Consider the following 12,423-nt stretch of genomic DNA (forward strand, 5'->3'; position numbering starts at 1 on the left):
AGAATTGCAGCTTGTCATAAAACCGTAGCTAATAATCTTAGAAATTAGATTTTGTTTACACTGCTTGAACTTGTGGTACATAATTCTGCGGAAGGTCGTTTTTCAGCGACATTAGCTGTGCCGTGGCTTGTTGTTGTTGGCAGTTTGTGTGTGTAATTAATTTCGCTTGTATTTCCGGCGCAAAGCAACGCTCATATCTTGTCACTAAGCGCCTGTTTATTTTAGTTGTTGTGATAATAAACGTGAGCTACAGACCGCAACCTTCAAATGAAAACGTTTTTTGTTGAAGTTGCACAACGTTACAACAACTGTATTAATAAAATTCAATGCGAGTGTCGCACAATATATTATTGTACAGTATAGTTAGTTGTTGTTCTCTTAGAATGTAGATTGAAATCTAGGCAAAAATGTTACTTGATTTGCACTTTAAGTAACCTTTTTCAAAAGTGCGACTTTTAAAACGCCACCGTTTCACAACGTCACAATGCCGTTTGCGGGCGTCACACTGGCCCGAACAATGGCGCTTGTGTAGAGCGACGTTTAAGAGCAGTTGAGCACGCTTTGAGCCCCGGAGCACTGTGACGTCACTACATCCGGGAAGGAAGGCGCAGTCACGCTTGGCTGCACACGTGCCGCTACGAGCGAGCGATGAGTCACGCTTACGTCAGCAGAATGGCGCTGCTGTTATTGGGTTCATGTGAAGCTATAAATAAGCTGGCTGGCTTCCCTATCGATCGCGCTTCCTACTAATGCTACCGCCATACGCAGAAAATAAGCATTGATTTTTGCAGATGCGAGAAAGCTGAATGCGTGACTGCAATGCTTTGCCACGTAACCACAAAATCGCACCAGGGTTTTGTGGAATCCATTCTTTAAGTTGAAACTAAACGGATTCGTCCATATAGTATCATTCTGTTGGAATTGTGGTGACCTTGTGTTCTTTTTTGTCAAGAAATTAATAGCAGCTACTTCGCTCTAGACACTGTTGTTTCCCCGTCGACTTTTGGAATTTTTGCTTTTTCTCATTTTACAAATCAGCTTTAGCTGAAAGTTGCTTTTCCGCTTTTGTTTGAGCAAAATTGCACAAAAAAATGTTGGAAAATTTGACTTTGGGAATTTCGCACCGCGATGTTTTTTTAACGTATTTGTTTTGAACTGTTGTTAGTTTTAATAATATCCGACTCCTTCGTCGAAGTACAACAGCTCGTAACGTAATTAATCCCTTTTTAAATAGCTAATGTGTTTTTGTAGTATACTATGCTTGCTAGCGACAGCATATTGATTCAAGTAAAGTTATGTTTACCATTTTGCCAGAGGCGCTAAAATATCACCAAAATAAGTGCGTCTGTATTATGAGCATCCGACTAAGAACGTCGCTAAAACACTGGGCTGTGCTGCGGTCGCATTAGATCGAAGTTAGATTGAGTTGTCGTGTCTCGCTCATGTGCTTCAAGTAATGGACCGTCTGCCGATGCGACGAGTCACTAGCTGCAGATAATGTTCGGATCAATTGTGAGCTGGTATAAACAAAGTAGGTCGTGAGAGCAGCGCTCTGGCCCCGAGCCAATATATTGTGCGACGATCTTGTCTAGCGCGCTTGTGCTCATTTAGGCGAAAGTAACTTTCCGTTCGTCAGATGAACAGCACTGTAGAACAAAATGGTATTTTTGTTTAAGTTTTTAAGTTTAGTTTATATTAAAAATCTTACTACTCGGTAAGTGAGACATTTCTCGGTTGTACATGAATGCCGAGGTCACATGTAAACCAGCTTGGCAGTGTATATATAATCATATATGTTACGTTAAATTAAAGGCGTTGTTCTCGAACATTCGACACTATTGATTTTGCAATCCTGAAGCAGCAGCAGTCGTTTTATATTTATCATTGCATTAATATGTGTTGAAGTGAGTAGAGATTCGAAACGTTCACAAAATGCTCCTTATTCTATAAATGCTTTGATGTTCCTCCTACTTCTTACTAAAACCTTCAACCATTTTTCTCAGATTTTTGTTTCAGTTTGTAATTGCCTTAGTAGCGTTAAGCCCAATATTCGAACAACAAAGTTTTGTGAATCACGAAGCATCGACACACTTGCTTTGTGCTATGAGTAATCTTCAAGCTTATTACACACGGTTCAACACACGCAATATGATGCATCAAATCATGCGTGTGTTGGCGTAGGAAGGAAATAGTTGGATGCGTGTCATCCGGGGACGACCTACAAACTAGCAACAATAGTATTATTTTGATGACGGAAAGTATAAAAATACCTCATACATTTACTCTAAATGCAAATTTAATGCCTCGTTTGTTTTGTTGTTACGAAATTTTCACAATTACAGCTCACACAACTCTACTTTAGTTACAAAAGTAGGCTGTATTTTGAAAGAGATCGTTTACGAAATTTGGAAGCTCTGTGCACTCAGGCGTTTAAATAGTTACACAAATGATTTAAAGTTCTGCAATTGTTATATGGGCCGAAAATTTATTTTCGGGACATATCTTGTTTTAGCATGTTTTTGGATGATCAAACAGTCCTGTTGATATCATTGCAGAATAAATTCAAAATCCACCAGTTTTAAAATGCGTATTTACTTGCTCAAGGCGTTTGTCGATACATGATATTTCAAGGTGTTTGTTCTGTTTGAAGCGGCTAATTGCGAAGGTTTCAACGCACGTCATGCTTCACTGCTCCTGGCGTTGCAACGGAAACCTGTGGTCACGCCCCACTGACCTCAGGGGTTACTCTGGGTCGTTGCGATTCTTGTGCACTGAAGCGAGACGACCTTGGGTGGTGAAAAGTGGGTTTGTGCCGTTGAAACACGCGTGTTGGCAGAAGGTTCAACAGGACGCTTTAAGAAAAGTCTCAACAATTTTTAATCATTTTTTAAACAACATTGTTGTCGAGAAAAATTGTAACTTATGGTTGGAAATTCAAAGTTAAAAAAATTACGTTTTTTCTCAAAACTGTCAACATAATGTTATAATTTTTGGAGCATACCGGTTGGAGGTTGTTTAAGACGTAGTAAGAATTTTAAACCCTATACAAAAGTAAATAGCAATTTGAACGTTTCGAATAAATCTTTAAAAAGATTTTACCTACCTCGATATGGGCATTGATATTCTTACAACATGTTATAATTGTATTTCGTACAAAAGTTATGTTTTAAGCAACTTTAATTTCGCTTTTCACGCGTTAAGCTCACAGTTGCGCTTTGTCTCTCATCTTATTAATGAGAAAAAAACTAAAACCTGGTTGGCCTCTTAATTGGCTTGATAGAATTTGCGAAAGGTTAAAGTCAGGCGTGGCGTTTCTATTTGCGATGTCTGGCGCAAATTACCGAAACCATGTCGTCACTCGATTAGTTTTGCGGGTTATTTTAGCGCTCGGCTGCTGATAAATAATGCATTGAGGCAAGGCGAATCAGCAATGGGGTCAGCCATTAGTCAATTAAACATGCTGTGTGAAAGCTAGTACTTTCGAGAGCGATGTAGCGCTACGCAAATTTGCAGTTTAGTTTATATACCAATGTATCTTATGTTTTATATTTAAGTGTCTAGACACTGTTTAAAGGACTTGCACAACAATTTTTAAGTTGTTTCAAAAAGTTGTATAAAAAATGATAGTTGTGAAACGGCAGAAGTCTAGTTTCTACTTGGTTGATTGATTCTAACCAGTTTTAATTTGCCATATTGAAAAAAGTAAACCTGTGAGTTTTAAAATTTTCACAGCTCTGTAAGAATACTATTTAATTTAACTTGAAAAAGTACGTGATGCTAAGTAGGATCACACACTTTGCAAAAGGTGTAGCTACGCCTATTTGCCAAATACTGTACTTAGCGCATTTACTGGTTATAATTGCAACATGTTGTTGTAGGGTGCAGTAGACCAAAGGGCAGCATTGCCCAGTATGATAGTACGCTAACATCACGCAGGAAGTAGCTATGTACCTACTGTTGTCATTAGTGTAGCACCCAGCGCTTGCCCAATATCGTAATTGTCCGCTTTTAGTTCCACGGCAACAACACGCACTAAAACAACAATGAGCTGATCGATTGTTGTTCGTTTGAAGCCGCTGCAACAAAGAAATGTCAGCTGTCGCGTTGTCACCGTCGTTTCGTATCGACTTTCATCTTCCATGTAATTAAAGACTTTTGGAAAACAAGCTTTATGCTAAAAAAAACATTTTTTTGTTTTCAAAGCACTGTTTCTCAACTTTCATTTCAAGTCGACCGAAATACTAGGCGTAAGTCCAGCTTCGAAGCTTCAGCGCCCAATTTCCTTCACTGAACTTTGTTGTTAGCCAACAAAACATAAGAACATAAGAAATAAGCATGAATAAGTCTGAATTCCATAAATATGAACTTTGTCTTTGTATTAAATCTTAAAAAACCTTGCCATGTGAATTACTGCAGTCGGCGACCCAACCGAATCAAACTGCCATACATTTTGGATGTTGGCCCATGGGCCGAGAAACGCTTAAAGAGCGCTATTTAACAAGAATTTTGGCGAAAATGTTTAAATGACAAGTATTGACCAAAGCAGGTTTCTCTGCGGGCTTTCAAGATTTATTTTCCCGCCAACGGCCGCTGCGTCATTAGCACCCCTAGGCAAACTGCTCTCTGCAGTTAATCAATAGAACGCTTCTTTATTGGAGGTCTGTGACGTATACAGCGGGCTATTATGGCGTCACACAGGGTGTAATAAGGTCGTGTTGGTGCAAGAATTGAGACAAACCAGACTGATTAGCACTCACTTAAGTAGATGTTTTCTATCTGTGAAATATCACAAATGTTAGGTTGAATTCGGCTTGATTTTAGAAAATTTGTTGAAATTGTATTCCACATATCTAGCAACCACTGCTGAAATATTTATTAGATTTTACGCATGACCGTTTATATTTAAATTTTACCAAATAATATTTTTAGCAATTCAAATTGTTGAAAAAGTCCGGTAGAGGGTTGTAGTCAGGTTGTTTGGCTGATACAAATCTAAGTTTTGCACCACAAGAAACTTTCTCCGGTCGCATAAACAGTGGTAATAAAACCTAAAGTCTTAAATGGTTCACTTAAAGAGAAGTAAAACATCGCTGTTAAAATCCGCCGGCAAAGTGTGACTTTTTTCCCGGCGAGCTACTTCCAGCGACGTCGGCCATCTTGTTATTTCCTGCCCAGCAACCTGAAGCAAACGAAGGGGATTAATTTGATCGATCGAAGCAGCAGCCGTCGGCAGAAACCTCCTTCAAGCCCAGTTTTATTGCGCGATCGATAGAGAGGGAAAAAGGTGCCCCCCCCAGCGCTGTACTCTACTGTGCGATTGACTGCACTAATTATGCTCTCGCCAGATGAGATTGGAAAGGCAACGCCTTGCTTGGCTGGTGGAAATTTAACCCAGGCATGTTTAGAAATCGCATAAACGGCTTTTTGTGTCGGCCGGGAGCTTTCTTGTAAGAAGCTACCAGATTTCGTGATTATTTTCTGCCCAGTATTGCTATTGAAGTAGTCAGTGTTTCCCATGGTTGCTTTTTCTTACGTTCTGTTCTTAGGCTAAAAAGAACTAAAACGACTCTTATCTTTAACTGGCAGTGTTGGGACAGGCTTAGGTATAAATACAAACAAAAAATATAGTATTTTGTCACCAGTATTTTGTAAGGTTGTAAATATGCGATGGTAAACTGAAGTTTTGATTTTCTTAAACGCAGGTCAAAACTGCTCAGCTTAAAAGTGTCGATAAGTTGATGTTCTTGGAAATTGTTCACCCCAATAAGTTGTTTATTCGCTTCACTGAGCAGTTTTAAACCTTGCAAGCCTGCTGTTTTGTCAGCAATTGCTTCTGTCCTTTTTCACTTTCACTCGTCACAATACGGACTTTCCCAGTCTGTGTGACATAACAGACGATCAATTGTTGCGTCGAGCTGCATGCAAAGCAGTGCTTTATTGGTGAAAGGCTGCAGACAGGTTTGGAGCAAAAAGTTCAAGTCACTCGACCAAACTGCTTGGCCCTTATCTTACCTTTGTGTATTCACGCTGGTTTGACTTCTGTCAGTTGCTGCTTCTGTAGATTTATTTTGGTGATTGTTGAGTAGAATTGGCAATTGTCAAAATGGATTGGGCACACAGTTTGAAAACTGAGCACCTTCCGGGCAAAGCTAGACAAAAAAATAATTTAAAATAGTATGTTGATTTTTTCATATTTTACTAGATAGCAAAACTTTATTTTCCAGAAGTTTGTCTTTAAAGTTATATTTTTAACCCCGTTTTATATTACATTCAAAAGTGAATCAAACATCGTTCTACTCTAAAGTTTTGTCTATCTTTCAACGTGGAAAGCTTGTTTGATTGTCTTGTCACAATACGCGTGTCGCGACGCCTGCGCGTACCCGTAATGCGCAGACATGAATAATGCATGACAACCCGGCTATAACTGGCGATAAAATGCAGCTGACCTTTGGAATTTTGCCTGGCGAGCAACCAAGCTCGAGCTGCGCCTGATGATTAATGGGGATCGTGGCCTAGATTATTCTCAGCAGGCCAGAAGGCCGACCAAGCCACTGTTGTATGCAGCAATGCACAACAAGCTGGAAGTCACATCTGTTGCATCAGCGGGAAGCTGCTTGTGAAGTTGCTGGGAACATGTTTGTGTGTGGAATCTCCCGCAGAATATTGACTGGTATTTGAGTTAGGAAACTGATGATGCCTGCCTGTTTTGCACGGCAAACTATATATTTTTACGTATTCGCTCAGGCTGGTAGACTTAACATTTGCTGATTAGTAAAACCTAGTTTGGGCAGATGTTCATTAAAACATCGGCGGTAATTTAACGTAAATAATGCGTATTAAAAAATGGAATAATGCGAATTAAAAGCTAGCTATGTTAGTTTTGTGGTTTGCAAACTTGGAGAAAAAGTCGATATTTTTTGGCTCAATTCGTGAAGCACGATTTAAGAAAACGTGACAATTCTATCTCAAAGTTTCAAAGGTAATGTTAGCTTGGGGTGGTAAGCCCACAACAGCGTAACGTCGCACCTCTATCTACAAGTGTTTCCTTGAACTGCTTTTGTGAGGTTTAGCTTCATCCATCGCTAAGGAATCTAAGTAGACCGCTTTTTTTGTTCCATTTAAGTCTGTAAAAATACCATTGCTGTAGTTTAAAGATGTATTTCAAAAGACCGCTTCGGTTTCTCAAAGCGCCTAAAAACACATTGTAAGAGCTTTTCACAAATTCACGGTCGTATGCGGTAAAATTAACGCAAGTGTAATGCGGCTGCCGTAATATATATTTATTTTTGCCACATTTATTTGACTTGCAATTTAAAATCTCAGCTATCGTTAGGAGCGAAGTTTTTCAACTCACATTAGACTTTCTAAATTCAAATAAATTAAATAAAATGGTTTTAGGTTGTCCGCACCGACAGTGAGCAGTCAATAGGTGGGAGGTGGCCGACAAAGTTTGAGAAAGTCTGTTATAGCAGGACTGGATTCGAGTGTGAGATGTAACCTGACCATATGTGCGGTGCGACAAGGGCCCAGGGCGACAGGAATTTGCTCGACGACTGAAATAAGACACCAGAGCGGTCACGGATGGGCGGGTTTAGTGAGAGCAGACCGAACTGTGCGCTACAAGACAGACTTGTGGGTTTGAAGTCGCCTTAAAAACAGCAGTTCGCCAATCTTGGCTGTACGATGTTTGGCTGTTTGGTTTTCGCTGGTTTGGCAGGCTGTTGGAGAATAATGGTTGGAAGTTGTAGTTAGACGTAGAATGAATATCAAAGCCTATAAAGAAGTTTGAAGTTTTTTATTACAGTTTCGAATAACTCGTTATTCATTTTCAACATCAAATAATGTCACTGTCTTGTCCTTATATCTTCTTAGTTCACTTTGACCTCGCAAAAAGTTGAGTTAAGGTAATCGGCTTGCCGAAACTTCGATGTTATATTTAGCCTTAGTATTTGTGTGGCCGCGAAAAAAGGTTGAGAAACACCGACTTAGGGAGTGAGTAACACCACGGACTTCGAACGGAATGAGCTGTCCGCATCAAACTGTTAATGTTTAACTTTGATATACGTCATTACTGCGGTTAGTTTCAGTAAATGTGTAAGACTTGTTGACGCCTCATGTATTATTAGTTGGCTAGAGGCCAAACCGCTACGCTCTAGTTCTTAATTAGAAGCATTCAGTTGTTTTCTATATCCAGGCAAGGCAGGTGAGATAAACGTTGTAGTAACCCTCGACAACTATCTTCGTTGAAAGCCGTATTTGTTGAACTCTAAATCTGGAAACCAGGTGGCACTGTTGAACGATAAATTGTGTTGTAATATTGACAACCTTTCGTACAACTGTGCCAGTCAAGTTAATCCAGCGCCATTTTTATGTTTTTAAAACTTGCAAAATCGACGATTTGGCCTCTTCAACGTGATAACGACTGTTCAATTGTGGACTTAACCTTGTAATATTTCGCCGACATGCGCCAAATACACGCTTGCTGTCACCTGGTTTGTTAAACATTCATCTTAAGCTGCGCTCAGCATTTTGTAAATAGAAGCAGACTAGTGGTTCTCTGGTGTTGAGGAGGCCTTGTTTAACCTTTGCACTACGACCTGTCGGTCTTTCCACAGCTCTTTGTTGGTGAAATCATGTTGAACACAGTTACTGGCTGGGAAGAAATCTTTTTGTACAAGTCGTAGATTACTATAAATAAAAATGAAAGGGATTCATGAACTAATCTTCAAATTAGAAGATTTACCCCAAGAAAAATAATTTTACAGAAAATCTGCTGTTAAAGTTGCCTATCAACAGCAAGGTTTCGAATATTGAATTTCCATTTGTTGAAATCTACAACAACGAGAAAAATGTTCTATTACTGTTTTCGACTAACCAGACCTAGCCTTAACTTACATTTATAAATTCATACTGGAAATCAGTTGGCACTGTTGACAAATTGTATTTTAATGTGAACAAGCTTTCGCACAACCTCGTGCTTAGTCGTGTTAAAACATTACAATACAAAATCCCACCTGATTACCAGAAATCAATAAAGATAGACGCAAACTGAATGTGATTGCGCGTCATTGACAACCCACCAACCAAACCTCGTATAATCAACATCTCAAAAGTCCCCTGTGCCCCCCACCCCCCACAATCGCCCGCCGCGCGCTCTCGGGTTATGAGCGGCGATTGTTGGCCTCTAATCTCATTATGACGTCATGTCCCGGCGCGCGCGATGATTGATTGTCGGTGGAGCGCTGCAGGCGGTCGGACGCCAGAAGCGAACGCGGCTTCACCTACGATCAGCGATCCAAGCTTTGGACGCTGTTTGCTGCTGGATGTCGGTGTTTTATCGCTAATGTGTTTTGGGCGTTGTTCGAGTTTCAACTTTCAAGGATGTCGGAACAAAGCAAACCTGGTTGATTACATGGGATTGGTGAAAGTGCGTAGTTATGGAAATATAATACAATGTGACTGATTAGGAATGCGTGTTGTTACTCAAGTTAAGGCAATAGGCGCTGTAGTAAAACAAGACAAAACACTGTTAAGTTTGTGTTTTTCGCCATAAACGTTGTTGCAGTGTCTAGCTTTTAAAGGTTTTACGATTTTGTTAAAAAGTTTTGGACGAAAAGATGGGAAACTTGTGTATTTAGTGAGAAACAAGAGTTTAAAAAGTGTACAGTTAATGCTGAGTTGTGTAAGCGTTCCGTCGCACTGTACAGGAATTACAAGCAGTCTTGAAGTAGTGATTCACAAGTGTTTACGTGAGTTGCAGTTGAAGTCACAGTAGCAGCATCAGCAGTGTCACGCGTTTAGCACCAGGCACGTTATTCTCATCTCTAGTGCTTCCTGTAAAGCTGTGACCCAATGTCGTCTGCGCCAGCTACAGCGCCGTATATTACTGGCGTGGGCGTGATGCTAGCTTTGTGCGTTATCAGTTTTAATAGATGGAGGGTTTAGCTGTAGCAGACCAGCGTCGTGTGTACACAGTCGACCACTTCTAAGCTGTGCCCTTAGTTTAGGGTTGCCAAGTCAAGTTGGTGTCATTGCGAGGCTAGTTTATAATTAGTGGGAAGTTAATTTGAGCTTGTTTTGAGTTGACTGGAAATTAATTGGACAGTTATTTAAATTATAGTCGTTTGACCTGATCAATTTTGAAGTTGCGCTTTTGTGAAACTTGTGCTTTTTAATTTAATAAGTTAACTGTTTAACCACGTTTCGATTGTCGGCCATTTCTAGTCAAAACCTTCGCTTTAACGCAAAGAATTTTCCTTACTCAGGAAATACTACGTATTTTTGTCCAAATTGGAATATAGCCTATACTTCAGACAATACCATGATAAAGAATCATATACGCAGTTAACAATACTTGTATGTTGCCGTGATTTTGCGAAATCGTTCATTAGTCGTAAGGAATTTTTTTACATGATTAGCGAACTCGGCCAAACCACAAGTTGTAGGGTTGCCAGCTGTGGCTTGCCTGCCTAGTCACCGTCCCGGTTAATATTTGACCACTACACGCCCCACATTCTTCGCGCTTGTGCCAACAGAACGACGTGATGGTCCTTTTATGGCGCCACTCCTCGCCAAGGACAAAGAAGCATAGGGGGAAGTGCTTTTACTGTGGAGTCGCTTCGAAAGTCTGCCAGCTAAAAGCTAGCCTGGTTTATATACACGCGTGGAAAATCCTTTGGTATCAGGTGGCACTCCTTAAAGACAAATTGTATTGAAATCTTCCAAGCTTTTGTACAACCGTGCTTTATCAGGTCAAAGTAGAAGAAATGACCTGATAAAGCAGGTTGTGCGAAAGCGGTTACTTAGATGGAAAAGCCGTTACTTAGATCGATATGATAATTAGGATTGTTTAGTGCAAGCAAAGCTAGGCTAGTCAAATGTAGTTTAATGAAATTACTTTAAAACATGTGGCTCTACAGCTGGAGACATGTTGTAGGTAAAAGGCTTTACCAAGAAGCAGTCAGAATTAGACATTTTGCTTATTTTTCCGTAAAAATTGCTGAATACTGTGATGTGCTAAATCTAACCGTACTCAAGGTTTGATTTTGTTTTAATGCCGCGTTTTCATTTGTAGAACAATCGATGTTCCACCAACAATCAGCATATTTGCCATTAACGGTCGCTCTAGTTCGCAAATGTTTAATGCGCGTAATTAATTGCCTGTCAGTTCGACTTGACGCCATTAGTCACTCGGTGTGAAACTTCTAGTTGGCACGTTTGCTCTAGAAACAGCAAACCCTCCCGCCATTTTCAACCTTCCAAAACTTGCCCAGCAAGCCAGACCGCTCGCGCCCATTGTCCTTGCCACGTGGTCGCATACCGTGAGCGCACAATGGCTATTATTACACCACAGGACGACAATATCGCATCGCATTGTCTCCTGCTATTCTCATGTCATTACACTCTCATTGTTGGGTCACAGTTGTTGATTGTGGCGCGTCACAATGAGCATTGTTTAGTCTGCTGATTATGTTACGGCTTGTTTGGGTTTGATTTTATTTGATTTAACCTTTACTCTTCAGATTTATTCCGTAATTAAGAGCATTATTTTTAGTTTTGATGAGCATTGTTTATCTGCTTAGTGCATTTGTATGAATATAGTTGTTATAATTGCCGACTTTAATTGAAAGGTCAATTTTCCTTGCGCGTGTTTTCCAGACCTGTTCAAAGCTGCTTAATCCAACAGTATTTATTTGCTTGTATTTTTAGCCCAAGGCTGTATAGGCGCCTCAGTAGAACCTAACATTACAGCCACTCCTATTAAGTAGCGGGATATGCGCCAAATATGCGCTTTCCATCCTAAATTGGAATCGTGAATAGCTTATTACTGGAAAGTATTTACCGCTCTTTATTACGTCATTTAGTTAACGTTCGTTTGTTCTTAAAACATCTTAAAATGGCACAATCTATTGATAATAAGCACGAGCGTTGGTAACTGGCATTAATTCAACCAACGTTGTGTATTGATTGTCACCCTTATGAGGTCATAAAGCTAAACAATCGCTACCTTCTGTTAAGGATCAATGTATTGTGATGTAACAAAGCATCATCGATTGTTTCTGTGAACATCAATTCAGCACTTTAAGCTGAATTTCTGTGGCAAAGTCCATTAGTGTCAGCAGATGATAATTATTGACCCACTTGAATCAATTAAACCACCCAATGATTCAGTCTCTTCAAATGTTGTTACGACCTCGCAGTTTGAATTACAATAATAGCTATTTATGCTACAGCTAAATTTAAACAAGGAAGTCATTAAATTAGATTTTGTAAATTTATTATTGTTTGCTTATACCATCACATGTTTTTGTTTTTGACATAAAAGATCAAACTGAACCTTACTTGTAATTTTCTAAAGGTCAAATATAAAGCAAAGGATTAAATTTTGTTTATGAAGTCGTTGTAAATTGATTTGCTTGATGA

This window comes from Ascidiella aspersa, chromosome 2 (assembly GCF_963924565.1).
Source record: "Ascidiella aspersa chromosome 2, kaAscAspe10.2, whole genome shotgun sequence".
Lineage (NCBI taxonomy): Eukaryota > Metazoa > Chordata > Ascidiacea > Phlebobranchia > Ascidiidae > Ascidiella > Ascidiella aspersa.